Raw genomic sequence first — 16687 nt, 5'->3', positions numbered from 1 at the left:
CAAAGATCTCACTTGTTAGCTCAGGAAGCTCCAGCTGACATTTATTTTTTATTTGATTGAAAAAGATAGAAATAATTTATCAATTTATTACTTTAATGAGCACAATTTGTTACCTAGATAAAAATATTCAAAGCATAGTGGGAATTAATAATAATAAAAGAAATTCTTGGTGGTAGTTCTAGTGCTGCTGCTGTTACTCTAACCTTAGCAAATAGTAGATGTGAGCTAGAAAGCACTTCTTTGTAAAGAAAATAAGATTTAAGTTTATTGCACCTTTCAGAAGGCCAATTTGGCTTGTTTTCATAATGAAATTATGTAATAGCTTTTTTATTAGTTTGTATGGAAAAGTTTATGCCAATAAGCACATATTTACATTTAGCAATTGTTTATTTATGATAACATGTCTGATGGTGGAGGTGTTCCAAGGAGAAAGGAAGACGTCAAGACGAGCATTCAAAAAGTAGCATGTAAAAAGACTGGGACTCAGGAAAAAAGACAAGGAGTAGCAGCTCTGGCTCACTAGAAAACAAGATGGATTCAACACCTTTCCCAATAGGAAAAACATAAAGTGTTCCAGGAAAAAATAAGGAGTATTCAGTGGCATTGGGATATTTAAGGAGTTCTTAAATCTGACTCTTATTCTGCCTGTAATGCCTAATCATCCAGTCAAGAATATTTGCATGTGCAACATGTCCAGACTCTGTGTCCAGCACTAGGAAGGCAAAGATGTAGCCTCACAAGCCGTGTAAAAGCCAGGAGTAGCGAGTGGAACCAGGGAACAGCTATGTCAAATATTAACTGCAGGGACAGAGGAATTGAAGAGACTATAAGCATAAAGAAGAATAAAAAATGCTAATTCAAACAAGAAGGAATGAAAGTCTAAACTAGGGCAGTGGCAATGGAGAAGTAGCAAACAGGGCTGACTTTTTTTTTTTTAGGAAGATTAGCTCTGAGCTAACATATGCCTCCAATCCTCTTCTTTTTGCTGAGCAAGACTGGCCCTGAGCTAACATCCATGCCCATCTTCCTCCACTTTATATGTGGGACACCTACCACAGCATGGCTTGCCAAGCAGTGCCATGTCCACACCTGTGATCCGACTGGCGAGTCCCCCGCCGCCAAAGCGGAAGGTGCAAACTTAACCGCTGAGCCACCAGTCGGCCCCCAAACAGAACAGACTTGATAGATATTCATCAATTAGTGTACATTTCACTTTGCTGTTGACTAAGATAAAGGAATAAAAAAGGGAAAATAAAAAACAGCTTTTAGGTTTTTTGCTTGGTTCTATGTGGTAGATAGCCATGTCTTTCAATAATATAAGGAATATAGCAAGGAAAGCAGTATAGTAGGTTTTATATTTGTGGTAGCAGCCTCTAAAATGGCGCCCAATGATCCTTACCTCTGGTATCTGTGTGTGGAGTGTGGACTGGACCTAGTGTGTTGCTTCTAATAAACAGAAAATGGCAAAATGATGGGATGTCATTTCTATGATTAGGTCCAAAATAACCCTGACTTCTGTCTTTCTCAGTCTCTCATGTGCTCACTCAGACGGAAGCCAGTTACCATGTTGTGAGTTGCTGTATGGTTAGGCTCATGTGAATGCCCAAGTGACAAGCCCAATCTTTTATGTGAATAGCACAAAAAACCAAGGAAACATTCTTCCATTGTTCAAAAACTATAATCTGGTTCAGCAAAGGAGTCACTTATACAATGAAAAATTAGTTAAATTCCAATATATATCTTTGTTATTTCACTCACATCTTTCCCCTTAACATAAGCAAACTATCAACGAACATTCATATTGGAACTAAACTCATTCATTCATCAACTGCAACCATAAGTTGGCTGCAGATACAAGAGTTCAGCAAACGTCAATGAAAGCATTCAAAACCTTTGACATGGGGCTTGAATTTTCTTGGGCTAAGAATAAAGTATTTTATCGTAGCAAAACATCATTCTTTATATATGTGTTTCTGCCTTCGCGTGCATTTATGTACAACACTGGATAGCTTCTGTGGAGTGGTGAGTTTCATTTGTTTTATAGCCAATAAGGAAGATAAAGTGAACAGTGTACCTCCTAGACTTCATCAATTTATCTGGATTCAGAAACCAGTTCAGTAATTTTTGGTGATGGATCTGAACTAGATATTATGTAGTCCTACTGTTAGCTGCTTAATAAATACATGTTGAATTGACATGAATTGATTCCTCTGCTTTAGCATCCTGATAGCTAGTACGATTCTAAATCTCATCTTGCATTTTCTTAGCTTAGAAGAGTGCTCTGCTCATAGATTCAATGAACGTTTATAGAATAAGTGGATGAATGAATGAGTCACTCTATTAATCAGTACAGGCAATGGTAGATTGAGGAGGGCGTAAGTGATGAAGCCTGAAAGGAAAAGAAAGGGGAAGGAATCAGGGATATTGCTTTAGGATATGTCATTCATCAAAGGAATTTTATTTTCATACCTTTTCAAATGAAATTTTGGCAGCATCTTTAGAATAGATTTGAACATTATAAAGGTAACAAACTTCGGGAATGCTAATTGCTAATATGACACTATGATATAAATTTGTCATGGCATATAAGGAAAACAATAGTTATTGCCATTGCTGTGTGTGACAGGCAGGAAAAACAATAGATATGTTACTTGGCAACAAGCTGAAACAGCATCATTATCACCATAGAGTCATGGAATTTCCAAATTGGAAAGGATCTTAAAGGTCATCTAGTCCAACATCGAGATCGACAGATGGCCATCTAGCCTCTGCTGAACCATTTCTAATCATCGCTACTTGATAGCCAGTTATATAGTTGAATAATCTTAGCAGCTAAAAGGCTCCTTAAATCCAGCAAAAATCTAGCTCTTTAAAACCTCTCATTGTCCCTGGTTGAATACTCAAAATTTACATAAAATATATCTGCTCCTTAGGTGGAATAGTATAGAGAAAATGGCACTGGACAAGGTATCTGAGGATTTGGATTTGTGCCACAAATCAGCCACTTGTTAGTTTATTCTTGGTCAAGTCATTTAACGTCTGAGCTTTACAGATATAGAAGATAGGGTTGTTACGGGGATCAAAAAAGGTAATATATGTGACAGGGCTTTGCAAACTATGAAATGCTATAATGTACTAATTTTCATTTTGACAGCCTTTTGTACATTGAATATACTCACTGTTTTTCTCCTGTTTCTCTTCTCCAAGTGCAACCAGAATTATGTGTTATAGTGGGATATGGTTTTGTGCAGAGGGCAGGAGACAGACCTAACCTATCCTGACCAATACACCAATTTAAATCATTCCATTTTGGGGAGCAAGGGCAAACTATGAAAGGAAACTAAATCTTAAGAGAATCTAATTATAGTGCTTTATAAGATTATTCTAATCAACTATGCCTTTTAAAGTAATACTAGAAAGCATATTTTTAAATGGTAAAAAGATTCTCCATCATCTTGGGGATATTGAGGGATACAGTTTGATTTCTCCATCCAACTTGGAAGTGGGCTTTTTAAAAATTATTTTAATTTTTCTTTCAGAATGCTTTGTCCTCAAGGATGCCTCCAGTTACATGTAATTTCACTTTCCCTTAACAGCAATACTTGCCTAATACTTCAGCCTATATATGATTTACTAATCAACACAGAGAAAGGAAAAGAGGGACATATCCTTAGTTGAGACACAACCATATGCCACAAGATAGACAGAGTGCCTTGGGTTAAGGTGGGTATAATATAGCAAATGGCAACCAACTCCTTCTGAAGAGATTTTTTGAGTTAACATAAATGGTATAATAACATGTAAAATTTAAGCTCCTACTTTTCCAGACTTTTTACTTGAAATGGACTTTTTGGAAATTATTCTAAATGCTCCTGGATAGTTGAAATTTCATCCACTCCTTCATTTGAAATTCACAGCTAATATATTTTTCAAGTTCTAATGATTCTTTGGAATTTATAATAGCAGTAAGAAAATAGATACTTACCTACAAACAATACTCTTTCTCAAATATTTGTGCTTCCTAAGCTTAAAACTGTCAACCAAAAACAGAAGAATCTGATTTTTTTTATGATTTTATAAAACATTTGTAGATTTCCTATGTCATTAGGTTCAGTCTGAGGTACTCTTGGGAAATAATACCTCTTTTGAGAGGTTCTAGTAAGAGTTCCTTATAAGGCCCTACTTCTCTGTTGTTATATAAAGTGTTTTACTTTCCACAGCTCTCCACAAGAAATGATGGCAAATCACTTAATGGTACTGGGGGAAATGCTTCTTCCCCACTCATGCTGTTTCCTCAGAGTTTATGGGGAGTTTACTTGCATAATCCCTGCAAGTTCTTGGTTTTCTCTCAGTGCTTTACTACCTCTTGTCAGGGAAGGAAGAGTAAATCATCTTATCAGTAAAGATGGGTCTCCCTTTTATTTCTCATTCAACTCAGAACCTGGTGGGGAAGAAGGGTGGTGATTCACTGAGGCACTTAAGAAATACCCCCCCGCCCAGCATAATTCAATTGTCCAATGGGAGTTGTCAACAGCAAGACTCAAATCAATTTAAGAAATTATAATGTTATCTGTCTTCTATAAAATTCAGGATCAGTATAAATATTTTTATAAAAATCTTACACAACTTGGTGGAAACTAAGTGCACTTGGGGAAAACACACCATTGCATGTCATAGAACAGAGTGCTGAAGCACCTGATGCGTCACAAATACCTTACTGGTATGCCAAGATGCTGATCCTTTCTGCCCTTAGGGTGGCTAAAAGAGCCTGGGGCAGCCAGAACCCTCAGGCCAATCACCCCTGGCCACAAGTTAACCCAAGGTGCTGGCCAAATACCATCACTTCCTATGTGTGTCATTGCATGAATAAAGTTGGGAGGCAGAACCACAGAAGTAGTAGTTGAATAAAAAAGTTAACTGCAACAGCTTAGTTACCTGCCAGCGTCAAGGCACATCCCTGGTCAGAACACAATGGGCTGTAGGTACAAAAGGATGGACTACTTTACCAGGGGTTAAATTACAGATTTTTAGTACATTTCACAAAGAAAGAGATATTCTGGCAATTTTTGTGTGTCCCAAAATAAATAAGTCTCACTAGGCCCTCACAACTATGTGGAAATCAAGAAAGTGGATCATGAGGTGCCCTGAAGATTCCAGCAAAGGGCAAATAGTTCACCTCAATTGACAGAACACAATTTTTTTCTGGGCAGATATTTGTCTCTGCCTATTAGCATCACGTCGACTTGGATTGCAATTATGTAAATATAAAATAATTTTTATAAAAATAATAAAACTGAGCTCATTGTCAGCTGGGCTCCAGAAACTAAGAATTGCTGGGGACTAACTTTAAATTATTTCTATATGGAAGAAAAGCACAACAGAAGGCTGCAGGATTACACGTTTGGAGCTCTTCACACATAAAGTTGTCATACAAGCTTGATTTAATGTTCTTAGGCCTCAGTTACTTTATCTGTTATTGTAAGATTACAAAGCCAACAAAATCCAAATGCTGTTATATGAAAAGACGGGTTAAAAGAGAGAAATACTTCAACATACTAAACAGTGATGTTAAGTCATGGCTATTTTGCCTATGGTATATTGATGGAAAATATGTGCCCAGTCACCAAAAAAACTAGTGATCTGGGGACTCCAGCAATTTGTAGAATAATTTTAGTTTACCTGACATATAAAACAATAAAAGGCATCAGGAAAATGAACATGAAATAACCACATACTATAATCTAAAGGAATAAACTTTCTAGTTTCATTTAATATATATAAAAGAAGTCTTCTTATGTTTTATACCTTACATACCTGGGCAGAAGCCAAACCTGCTGACAGAAGGGAATTGCTCCCTGCAGCTTCCCCCAAAACAACCATTCTCAGTAAAGACTAGTAGTTCAGAGAAGAGGACCCTGAGCCTAGGTATTAATGCTTAATCTTGGGCAAGTTACTTAACTAACCTGTCATTTCTTCAGCCCTAACATAAGAATAGTAACACCTACCAAAGAGTTGTTTTAAAAAATTAAGACGTGGGGCCAGCCCAGTGGCACAGTGGTTAAGTTCACATGTTCTGCTTCAGTGGCCTGGGGTTCACCAGTTCAGATCCCAGGTGCAGAACTACACACCGCTTCTCAGGCCATGCTGTGGCAGGCGTCCCACATATAAAGTAGAGGAAGATGGGCACAGAGGTTAGCTCAGGGCCAATCTTCCTCAGTGAAAAGAGGAGGATTGGTGGCAGATCTAGCTCAGGGCTAATCTTCTTCTTCAAAAAATAATAATAATTAAGACATGAAGTATTTGAGCCAGCCGTGATGGCCTAGTGGTTAAGTTCTGCATGCTCCACTTCAGCGGCCCAGGTTCGGTTCCTTGGCGCAGAACCACACCACCCATCTGTCGGTAGCCATGGTGTGGCAACAGCTCACCTAGAACTAGAAGGACTTCGAACTAACATATACAACTATGTACTGGGGCTTTGGGGAGGAAAAAAAAGAGAGAGAGGAAGATTGGCAACAGATGTTAGCTCAGAGCAAATCTTTCCCAGAAAAAAAAAAATGAAGATATGTAAAGCCTTTAAAAGAATGCCTGGCCTATAGGAAGCTCTAAATAGTGTTAGCTATTTTTATTATTCAATACTCCACAAGTCCTCCCCTCCTCCAACCCCCTACCAAACCAGTTTAGTCACACTACGCCTACAGATGCAGAAATGCTAACACCAACTTTTTAAAACATTAACTAAAGTCCACATTTTGTTCACATTTTCTTACTTTTTACCTGATGTCCTTTTCCTCTTCCAGGATCCACATTACACTCTGTCACTATGTCTCCTTAGGCTCCCTCCTCTTGCTTGTGACAGTTTCTCAGATTTTACTTGTTTTTGATGACCTTAACTGTTTTGAGGAGTACTGGTTGGTATTTTGTACAATGTCTCTCAACTAGGATCTGTCTGATATTTTTCTCATTATTAGATTGGATTTAAGGACTTTTGGGGGGGAAGACCACAGAGGTAAACTGCCATTTTCATCATATCATATCAAGGATACATAGTATGAGCAAGATATATCACTCTTCTTTTTGTTTTTTTTTAAAGATTGGCCCTGAGCTAACATCTGTTGCCAATCACCCTCTTTTTTTTTTCTTTGCCCCAAAGCCCCCCAGTACATAGCTGTATATTCTAGTTGCAGGTCCTTCTGGTTCTGCTACATGGGATGCTGCCTCAACATGGCCTGATGAGCGGTGCTAAGTCTGCACCCAGGATCCGAACCAGGGAAACCCTGGGCCGCCAAACCAGAGTGTGCGAACTTAACCACTCGGCCAAACACAGCTAGCCCCAGATATATCACTCTTGATGTTGGATGATCTGGCTGAGGAAAGGTTTGCCAGGTTTCTCTAATGCAAAGCCATTCCTCTTCCCCCCTTCCATACTGTCCTCTTTGGAAGAAAGACACAAGGGCAGTGAGGAGTTATGTCCCACCTCCTTAAGGGTGGAAGTATCTACATAAATTATTTGGAATTCTTCTGTATAGGAAATGTCTATTCTCCCATTTATTTATTCAAAGATTTATTTATATAAGTATGGTACAGACTCATTGCTATTTATTTTACATACTGTGTTTTTATTTGAACATTTCCTTATTTTCTGACATTATAATAACTCCAGGTTTATCTTGTATATTTCCTGCCCTAATCTGAGAATAAGCCACATTTGTTCAAGGATCCCTGGTTCTTGTACTGGAGAATGGTATTAGAAACCAAGATATGGGCACTAAGTATGCTTGTTGCTTTTAGGCCCTCTCAGCTGACAGAGCAAAAAAATATGTGTGTGTATACTAACCAATGTATATGCACCTATCTGTAAATATTTCCATATGTAACCATCTGTATCTACATTAAGCTAAAGTTTTTATTAAGCTAAATCTAAAGTTCATGTCTCCAACTCTAATCCACTAATTACCACATGGGTCATTGTAGCCTAATCCTCTTGCTTATCTGTAAACTCTACAGTAAACACTTTTTTTTTTTTTTTTTTGGTGAGGAAGATTGGCCCTGAGCTAACATCCATTGCCAATCTTCCCCTTTTTGCTTGAGGGAGATTGTCCCTGAGCTAGTATCTATACCAATCTTCTTCTATTTTGTATGTGGGACACCACCACAGCATGGCTTGAGGAGCAGTGTGTAGGTCCACACCCAGGATCCAAACCCACAAACCCCAGGCCACCGAAACAGAGCATGTGAACTTCACCACCACACCACCAGGCCAGTCCCTTAGATAAACTTTTGATTATCATCTTGTCTCATTAAAATACTTCATAAATAAGACTTTTTTTCCACTAAAAGTCCTTGAACTTTTCCATGGGAAACTGAACTTTTATAACTAAATTTCAGCCAGGGTACAATTTAAATAGAATTGAACAAAATTCAAAAAGTTTACAATGTAATGTGTCCAACAGGGAAACAGAAAGCACTTGTCAATCACTGGTGTTTGTGAGCACTTCATGAATACAAGTTTACTGAAAATATGTCTCTCTAAAAGAAAACACATTGCCTCATAGCACTTGACACAGATAGCCCAAAATGTACCCTCTGAGACTTTAAACAAGTAAGCCCAAGAAACCAATTTTCTCTAGATTTGAATATTAGCTTTTTACCTACAGATTCACTTTACAATAATGAATTAACCCAATATTTGTTAAATATGCCTTTAACTAACAATCTCTATTTCCTTATCCTTTAAACTTATACGTTAAAGCCTTTTGCTATCCTTCTTAGGACAGAAATATACTCATAACAAATGGAGATATGAGTATTAACTAACAAATACTTCAGTACGAGAGTACTAAGTAAAGCTGGTGTGATTTTATTAATTTTTAGAATAAATGATGATAAATCTTGATGAAAGGCACACTCCTAAAACTCATTAAATTTTTCAAGAACTATTTTATTTTAAAACCAAGAATTTAAAATTTATAAATGAGATTCACATCCCTCAACATTTTCAGCGACCATCAGTCAGTTATTGGGATTTTGAAGGCCTCAGCTGTATGAAATCTTTAAGGAGTCACAGTATCTCTGATTCACTAAGGAATAATACTGGGTCATCACTGTTGATGTTCTTGTGATAGAATATACTGTCTAAAGAGAAGAGTCTCTAGCAACTATCATAGTAATAAAGATATAGCCAAATTAGACTGCATAATAATTAATTACAACGGGCTTGATTTTGTTTTTATTTCTAGTGTTACTTTTAAATTTTCTTTTCTTCTGATGGCTAGCTTAGATTCATTTACCTACGTGTCCTTACAATTCTTGGAAGCCAATCTGAGGCCCATTTTCTCAAAAAGGGAAATAATGTCCTCAAAAGGCTATTGCTCAGTTTTAGAAAGCAACAGAAAAGCTAAATTTTATTATATAACCATAATCTTTTACCCTTTTTTTTTGAGTAGCCCTGAGCAACTGCCAATCCTCCTCTTCTTGCTGAGGAAGGCTGGCCCTGAGCTAACACCCATGCCCACCTTCCTCTATTTTATATGTGGGATGCTTACCACAGCATGGCTTTTGCCAAGCGGTGCCATGTCCGCACCCAGGATCTGAACAGGTGAACCCCGGGCCGCCAAGAAGCAGAATGTGTGCACCTAACTGCTGCGCCACAGGGGCAGCCCACCATAATCTTTTACTTTTACTACATAAAAAATATTTTACTAACTTTTACTATATAAACATAATCAGGTTTTAGGTTATACCATACAACCTTCTATTCAAATCCTGTCAAATTCTGAAATTCTGAATTTTGAAAATAAAATGAAATTACTGTTCTAGAATATTGAGAGTGGAGGATGGATGGAAGTATCAGACAGAAACCTTAAATTATAGCATCAATGAGAGAATGTCATGGACCACATTGCACCCAAACGCAATGTCTCGGTTTCTGTTGCCATCCTGAATTGTGCTATGTCATTGATAGGTGTATCTTGTTTGGAGTTTTATATTGAAAAAGAAAGGCAGAAATATTAGTGGTTAGAAAGACATTCAAGTAAAATGTTATGAGAAAATTATAATTACCTATAAAATTTCTTATCTACATATGATGGCATCACTCTTCTCTAATTATCGGTGATTTAGGCAGAGAACTAGAAAGGAAGTTCATGCTGTGCTTTATAAATATTATATGGGGATGGCACAACAAATCTATGAAGACCGCCATTATTTTGTAAGTGAAATAGTGTAGATTTTGCAGATGATCAACTTCTTCAAAATCAGAGAGATTTAAAATATCACAGATTTCTCTTTGATCTAATATACAACACTAACTTGGGTCACTGAATCTACTGCTTTATATATTTTAAATTCTAAAGATACTCAATTTATATTTATCAATAAGCTATATATTATTAGGTCATCTTTAAATCTCTTTTACATGTTTTTCATCTAAGCAAGTAAAAATTTATTTCTCCGCCTTGAGACTTTATTTTTAGAAAATAAAAGTGTGAAAAAGCCTGAGCAGGAAGTAAATATATATCCTAAAACCTATACTGTTCATGACAACAAAGAAAAACAATCCATATCACACCTTGCATAGCCAACAGCAATGAAAATAGCACCTTTGGTTTGTTAGTCTGGTTCTACTCAGATTTTCTTTGCTTTTTTCTTTTTTAAAAAATTGTGCCTTTACCTACAAAATAGGCTTTAGTTCTAACTTGAAAAAAATGGCACTGAAGATCAGAAGCACAATATTAAAACGCTTTTATCATTAAGTTAAATTTCCAGTTGGTCATCAAATTAGCAGCAAGATTAAAAATAATAATATATGATTCTAGTGAAAGTCAGTATAATATGTATCCATTGCTGGAAGGATTAGAAATTGGTATAACTTTTCTGGAAAGAAATTTGGCAATGTTCTCCATGTTTTACTCCATAATTCTATCTCTAGATATATACACTAATGAAATATTCAAAAACAGGACCGAAATATATGCAGAAAAACTGTTAATAATAGCTTTATTTATAATAGTGAAGAGTGACAGCAATCTAACATTATGGAGAGAATCAGGTAACATATGGTATAATGACCATATGATGGTCATTAAATGATACTTAGAGTTTGTTTGACCTCAAAAAATGTTTATGATGCATTAAGTTAAAAAATACATAGAAAGTTACGGTATAGGAGACAAGACTTTTAGAATGGTGGTGTGAGAAACTAGAGGAGCCTCTCACTAGGAGAAACATCTAATAAGCTGGTCAAAATTTGCAAAGACAATTATTCAAAGTCTCTGGAGAATCATCAAAAGATGTGTAACAACAGAGGAACTTAACAAAAACTCACTGAGAACGGTGGGAGGTTGTGGCTTTCCAGGCAGGGACTGCACCCATCCTCCCCAACACTGTATTCTGGATGAGCTGGCAGCCAAGTAACAGTGCCCATCTCCCTCAGCCTCCAGGTGGATTCTGATGTCCGTAAATATTGGCGATCTCATTTTCCACAGCTTTGTGCTGCAGCAAGCCTACACCAATCATGTGGTAGCAGCTGGGTGGCGGTACCTGTTGGCCCAACTCCCTCTAGGTAGGGAAGACTCAAGAGAGGCAGTCATAAAGAGTGCAGTCCCCGGTCCCCACACAGCTCTGTACTGCAGGAGAGCAGCTTTTGGCTTAGCAACTGAGTGGCGCCTCCAAACACTAGTAAAAAATTCCTCATTTCTAAGGAGCTAGATACAAGCAATCTCTTGTCTTATGGGTGAAAAGAAAAGAGAGAAGGGGGAAATGGCAAGAGAAGGGGCTGGACAAAGAGGCAAGAATTAGATGAGAAAGAATTTTGAAATTTCATACTAAAGAATATATTTTGCTCCTTCAATGTTAGAAGCCACAATAAAAGTCTAGCAAGGGGAATGGCATTAACAGATGGTCCCAACTTAAGATGGTTTGACTTGCGATTTTGTGATGGTATGAAAGCAATACAAATTCAGTAGAAACCGTACATGGTATTTTGAATTGTGAATTTTAGCATTTTCCTGGTTAGCAAGATGCAGTACAATGTTCTCTCGGGATGCTGGGCAGCGGCAGTGAGCTGCAGCTCCCAGTTAGCCACGTGACCATGAGGGTAAATAATCCATACACTTACAACCATTCTGTACCTGTACCACCATTGTTTTTCACTTTCAGTACAGTATTCAATAAATTACATGAGATATTCAACACTGTACTGTAAAATAGGCTTTGTGTTACATGATTCTGCCCAAATGTAGGCTAATGTAAGTGTTCTGAGCACGTTTAAAGTAGGCTAGGCTATGATTTTCTGAAGGAGTATTAAATGCATTTTCAACTCAAGATATTTTCAACTTACGATGGGTTTATCAAGACATTACCATCGAAATTCAAGGAAGATCTGTATTAGATTTACGTATGGAGTAATTATTCTGGAAACAGAGTCAAGATTGACGGGAAAAGGTAAAATAGAGAAAAGGTAAGAAATCTGGTGGGATGCCACTGGATTAATGAACTGGAGAAAAAGTAGTGGATATAAACAAGAGTAGAGACAAAAGACTTTCATTGCATGATCATATAACTTATTTTCCAAAGAGATTCCTAGTAGAAGGAGGAGGGGGCACTCTTAGTTACTCCAGGGCCAGACGTAAACTGGGACTGTTCTGGGCACACTGTGAGGAACTCACCCTGCCAGAGCTTAGGTAAGAGAAGTTCTTGGACTGTTTCTTTCTAGGAGTCCTCCTTTGGTGACCTTATCCACCCTCATCGTTTCAAATAACATCTATATACTAATTTAAAAATGTTTCTCTCCAGGTCACATCTCTGCTCCAAACTCCACTCTTATATTCAATTATCTACTTAATATCTATAATCATATGTCTCAGAGACCTCTGAAACATGTCCAAAATTGAATTTCTGATGTTCCTCCCCAAAACCTGTTCCCTCTATGGTCTTCTCCAACTCAGAAAAAGAAAATATCATCTTGTTAAGTTTTCAGGTCAAAAACCTTGACTCAACCTTAACTCCTCTCTGTGTCAAACACCGCATTCAATCTGTCAGGGAATCTTACTGGCTAAACCTTCAGAATACATCCAGATTTTGACCACTTCTCATCACCTCCACTGCTATTACTGCTCTTATTCAAGCTACTACTATCACTTCTTTGGATTCTTGCAATAAATTCCTAACTGGTTTCATCCTCGCTCCCTTCCCTGCCTTCATCCCTACCTCTCTACAGGCTTTTTTCAACACAGCAGCCACAGTGATTTTGTTAAGAGGGAAATCATATTGTGTTACCATCTATTCGGTTGTCTAGAGTAGTCCACAAGGCCCTATGTTCTCTATCCCTTAATCCCCAATTCTATCTCCTGCTACTCTTCATCCTCACTTATTCTACACCAGCTGCACTGGCATGATTGCCATTTCTCAAACTTCAAGACCGTTGCCTGCACTGTTCTCTGCCTTAGCATGCTTTCCTTTCAGATAACACATGTTGCTCTTTGCACAAATGTCATCTTTTCAGTGAGGCCTTCTTTGACCATCCTGTTTAAAATTGCAAACTCTACCCCATCACACACACACGCACATACACACACACAGTCTTTCTTTTTTATTTTATTTTTCTCAATGGCACTTACCATCATCTTACATTCTTTATCTTTTTTTTTTTCAAAGATTGGCACCTGAGCGAACAACTGTTGCCAATCTTCTCTTTTTTTTTTTTCTTTCTGCTTTATTTCCTCCCCAAATCCCCCCAGTATATAGTTGTATATTTTAGTTGTGGGTCCTTCTAGTTGTAGTATGTGGGATGCTGCCTCAACGAGGCCTGATGAGTGGTGCCATGTCCGAGCCCAGGATCCGAACCAGAGAAACCCTGGGCCGCCGTAGCAGAGCACGCAAACTTAACCACTTGGCCACAGAGTCGGCCCAACATTCTTTACCTTTTTCTGATTCATTTCACTCTTGGCTTCCTGTCATGAGACTACAGCCTACCTGACATATGAAGTTTTTGTGTGTTTGGTTTTCTGCTGTATCCTCAGTGCCTAGAGTGCACGAGAACAAATGAACTGAATGAAAGAAGAAGGGTTCAAGGATGTTTCCAACCTTCTGGCTTATGCAACTGAGGGGATGATGATATCAGGACAAAGACGGAAGGAAAAAAAATTTGGAAAATTAATACATTTCAATAGGTAATTTGAAGGAAAGTAAGAATAATTCTTGGTCATGGCAAGTTATTATTTAATACTAGTTTAACAAAGCTGATGAAAATGAAAATATTTCCTTTCCTTTTCTGAGAAAACCTATCATAAAGCCTGACATCTACATAGTCATACAATCTACGAAAACTGTCAAGCTTTATTTTAGAAAGTAATAAGTATATTTTCCATACATAAATCACAAAAATATTTAGTATGCCTTTTCCACCTAGTCCCATCCTGCAGGTATTAGACAATGCTGACAAGTGCCCACAGGGATAGTTAAGGAAAAGGACAAGTACAACATCCTTGAACGAATGGTACCTTTCCTCTCCTGAGCAACTCACACAACTATGGAGAATTTTCACAATTTCAGTTCTCTTTATAGACATAAGTAAGAATGTGTATATGAATGCTGATTTCAAGAATCTCAAAGAAGACAAGTTTTTAGTGTGGGTCTATTTAAGAGTAATCAGGGAAACATCCTTAGTTCCATGATCAGCTTGGCAATTCTTGTTTGAAACTGCAGAATTATTTTTTCTCTTTTTGCACACCTTAGGTAGTGGACCCTACTGATGTAGCTATTATATTCTAGGAAAATGAGGTAAGAAAAATCACTAATACTGCCCCAATAACCTTTTCCAAAGACGTCTCTTAGATGTTGTTTTCAAAATGGGTGTGTGCACACATGTTTTTCGGGGGACGGGGGCATTCACTAAGAAGTCAAGTTAAAAGGAATTTCCATTTTTAGTTGGTCAAACAAAATCAATATCTTCCCAATTTTGCTCAGCATACTACTTGGTCTTAATAAATGTAATTTGTAGAGTACTGAAGTAAATGGGCTCTTCTATATTGATGGGGATAATTAGAGAATAAGAGCTTCACAGACTAGAAATTCTAATGCACCCTTTTATCAAAAGCAGTCACTCTACCTCAGCCTGACAGTTAACAACATATGATCTGGTAAACAAATACTTTCACACAGAACAAAAGTGCCATTAAAGGCCAAAACTGTCAACACAAATTCCATTCTTACAAGAGAAAAAATACGTAAACTGTTGATCACCTCTGGTTGTCTTAACTAGCATGGAGGTTGTCATGGAAACATTTCTGCGAAGTTCACAGTGATGAAATACAAACACTTCCAGTTTAATTGCTATTAGGTTTAGCATACCAGAGTTTATTTATACTCAGTGTGCATTATGATAAAATGTAGTAGAAATAAAGCTTATAATGATCTAGCATAACAAGGCCAACATTTCCTTTTAAAAAATTAAATGAAAATCAAAGTCAATGGTAGCCTAAATTTCTCGCCAGAAAAAAAATGAATTCCCAGTTTCCTCAAATATATACTCTGATGTCTCTGTATTTTTTTCTGCAGGACATGATTTATGAAAATATTTTTGTATTTTACTTCTATAGCATGTGATTTACACAAATACCTACTTCACACACTAAAAATCAACACACAAAATATGTTAAAATAAAAATCCCAGAATGGCAGAAATTTAAAATTTTCTAAGTTACTTTTTTATATTAATAATATGCAGTTATAACAATTAGAAATTTTGTTTTATTTTGTGGTAATAAAACACTAGTAATGGTTTACTCAGCAACTTCTTTTTCTTAATTGTTTCCTTAAAAATAGAAAAGAAAATCTACAAAATACTGAGCAAAAGTAACATTATTAGGCATGTGTACAAAATAACACATTGATGGGATCCAATTAAATTCACACTTAAGTGTGTGGAATTTGGTGGTGTGCGTGGAATTTTTAATAGCAAGTCTTTGGTGTGTTCTAGAGAGAAATTTTCTAAAAGTTTGAACAAAGTTTTTTTTTCCCCTCAAAAAAAATAGTAGGTTTTCTTTTACTACATTTTAATGATATCCAAAAAATATACATTAAAACTAAAACTAAAAATTTTAAGTTTTTATTAAATGCCTAACATGTAATGCCTAGAAGTCAGATAATTACTATGTAGAATACTAGAGAAGAATAAGACTGTTCTTGCCTTGGCAAGGCTTAAATTCTAGTTAATGACAGAAAAGTGAAGGAATATAAAGCAATTACAGAACAGCACAAAGCAAAATACAGTTAGGGTTAAATTATGAAGTTCAGCCTATATTGTAGTATTAATCAGTAGTAAAAGAGAGATGGTAGTTTTCACAGAAAAAGCAAGATGGTATGACTTGCCGTTAGACACCATCAAATTAAAGGATACTTCATGTGAAATATTCCAAAAATACATATGAGTAGTAAAAATGCAATTTTACTACAATTTTATAAAAATACATTCTTTTAGTATCAAGTTACTTACCAGTCAAACTAAGGTCTACCATATGGCATTGACTCAAAGTCGTCCAGTGGCTAACATACTGAGTACTTGCAGTATCTCTTCAATATCCAGTAAACAATGTGTGTGATTACGGTAAAGATGCACAAACAAGTTATCAACTGTGTCTCCAGTTCTCAATAATCTGCAAGCAACACATGCAAGATAAAAATATTATCC

The 16687-nt window shown here is 36.8% G+C and overlaps 1 protein-coding gene across 40 annotated transcripts in view; it reads right to left on the bottom strand.

Moving 5' to 3' along the window:
- The window catches only part of FOXP2 (forkhead box P2), a 510571-nt gene that overhangs the window by 455052 nt on the left and 38832 nt on the right, over positions 1 to 16687 (bottom strand). For 12 of the 40 annotated variants that reach the window (XM_070616299.1, XM_070616321.1, XM_070616322.1 and 9 more), the window contains exon 2: positions 16493 to 16652. The exons of the other annotated variants lie outside the window; for them this stretch is intronic. The gene's annotated coding sequence lies outside the window, so the exon portion shown is untranslated. The remainder of the gene's footprint in view (positions 1 to 16492; positions 16653 to 16687) is intronic. 40 annotated transcript variants of the gene reach the window in all.

Source organism: Equus przewalskii, chromosome 4, assembly GCF_037783145.1.
Source record: "Equus przewalskii isolate Varuska chromosome 4, EquPr2, whole genome shotgun sequence".
In the NCBI taxonomy this organism is placed as follows: domain Eukaryota; kingdom Metazoa; phylum Chordata; class Mammalia; order Perissodactyla; family Equidae; genus Equus; species Equus przewalskii.
The sequence above is the reverse complement of the archived record's forward strand: the minus strand, read 5'-3'. Positions and strand labels throughout refer to the sequence as shown.